The 1,849-nt window shown below is 36.9% G+C and overlaps 1 long non-coding RNA gene across 1 annotated transcript; it reads right to left on the bottom strand.

The window, feature by feature from the left end:
- Positions 1 to 268: 268 nt before the first annotated feature.
- Positions 269 to 1,430, bottom strand: LOC133839276 (uncharacterized). Its single transcript, XR_009894086.1, has 5 exons — positions 1,380 to 1,430; positions 1,082 to 1,317; positions 857 to 1,021; positions 621 to 786; positions 269 to 563 (listed from the first exon to the last, which is right to left on the bottom strand). It is a non-coding gene; the product is annotated as an uncharacterized LOC133839276 (long non-coding RNA).
- Between the last annotated feature and the right edge of the window lie 419 nt (positions 1,431 to 1,849).

The following is a 1,849-nucleotide window of genomic DNA, read 5'->3' as shown; positions in this document are numbered from 1 at the left end:
TTGCTTGAAGAAAATGTTTGAAAACACAACTTATGTTATGTTTTTAAAATATTTTGAATAATTAAAAAATTATTTAAACTAAATTAATAAATAAAAAAAGAATAAATCGCGGAGCCTGCGATTTTTTTTTTATTAAGTGAAGAATCTGTACAGCAAATTTAAAGTACCTTAACATCACAGGAGTATCAAATATATAAAAATAAACCAAACCTCAACACAAATATGAGGATTACTATTTTATTTACATATGTATTTATTTTTTCGTACGTTTACAAAACAATTACAAAAAACTTTGCCTACTTCTCGGCATCTTTTAAAACATTTGCGCTTCTCATAAAAGTATGCAACAAATTTTGGTTATGAGCTGATTTCATATAGAACTTGATATTTCCACACAAGACTAGTCATAAATCTTATATTAACAAAAGCATTAAAGTAAATCTGTATTTAATAAGAATTTCGTAAAATGTTCAAGTTTGATACTCCTTGCCTTATTGTAGTATATCTGCAAAATGTCTTGAATGACAATTGGCTTAATGAATGAGGCAATTTTAAAATCGAAGCTATAAGCAAATAAACAATTTAATTGTATTTAAAGAGTTTAAAAATAGAATACTCACGACTTTGGTATTAAATGCGTCAGTTTTGCTCTAGTTATCCATGTCCCATAATAAGGGCAAATCGCTTATTTATTATAATCGAAGTTTGCATAAAATTTTAAATATTCCTTTAAGATGTATTTAGTATTTTTGGTGTTGGCTACAAGTCTTTTTATTTTCAATTTATCTAAAAGAATAAATTTAACAAAAATTGTTAAACGATGTTAAAGAATATACTGGATAGCCTTGGAACTTACTTTCCACATTTATCTCATAGTCTTCACCCATTGTCACAACTTGCAGAAGGAGGTTTTTGATTTGTAGAAAATAGACAACCATCAAAGAGTGATGATGACTACGAAGATGCTGCTGAAGTTCAAGACTTCTTGTTCTACGACGCAAATAGTGAATCATATAACGAGCTGTATAACATAAATATTTAGTTATTTATTTTTTTAAAACTTTCCAAATGCGTATCTTACCAATGGGCTGCAAATCAAAGAAATAATTGAGCAAATCATCATGCGGTGATGAAAATCGATCTGAGAAATTAACATCGACTTCAATATTGAATGAATTAAGCATATAATTGGAATAAGTTTATTAGTAATTGTGCCTACAGAGACCCAAGTTTCACTAAAATTTCTGTAAAGCACATCGGCTGCCTTATAAATATGTTCGACTGCTATATTGTGTGATGTTCTCCATGGACTCTTATCTGTTTAAATGTGAATTTGAACTATTAGAGAATCGCCAGTTAATAATAGTTATTAATCTCACCAAGTTCCACATGAATATCTATATCAGAATTTTCATTCCCAACTCCAGTCACGCGGATCGCAAGCGGATCGCAGGCGGATCGCACGCGGATCACACGCGGATCGCAAGCGGATCGCAAGCGGATCGCACGCGGATCGCAAGCGGTTCGCACGCGGATCGCAAGCGGTTCGCACGCGGATCGCAAGCGGTTCGCACGCGGATCGCAAGCGGATCGCACGCGGATCGCACGCGGATCGCAGCGGATCGCAAGCGGTTCGCACGCGGATCGCAGGCGAATCCCACACGGATCGCAAGCGGATCGAAGGCGGATCGCACGCGTATCGCAAGCGGATCGCACGCGGATCGCAAGCGGTTCGCACGCGGATCGCACGCGGTTCGCACGCGGATCGCAGACGGATCCCACACGGATCGCAAGCGAATCGCAACCGAATCGCAACCAATTCGCAACCGAATCGCATGCGAATCGCAAG

The sequence above is a fragment of the Drosophila sulfurigaster genome, chromosome 2R, assembly GCF_023558435.1.
Source record: "Drosophila sulfurigaster albostrigata strain 15112-1811.04 chromosome 2R, ASM2355843v2, whole genome shotgun sequence".
NCBI lineage: Eukaryota > Metazoa > Arthropoda > Insecta > Diptera > Drosophilidae > Drosophila > Drosophila sulfurigaster.
Note: the sequence above shows the minus strand (reverse complement) of the source record. Positions and strands in the feature narration are given on the sequence as shown.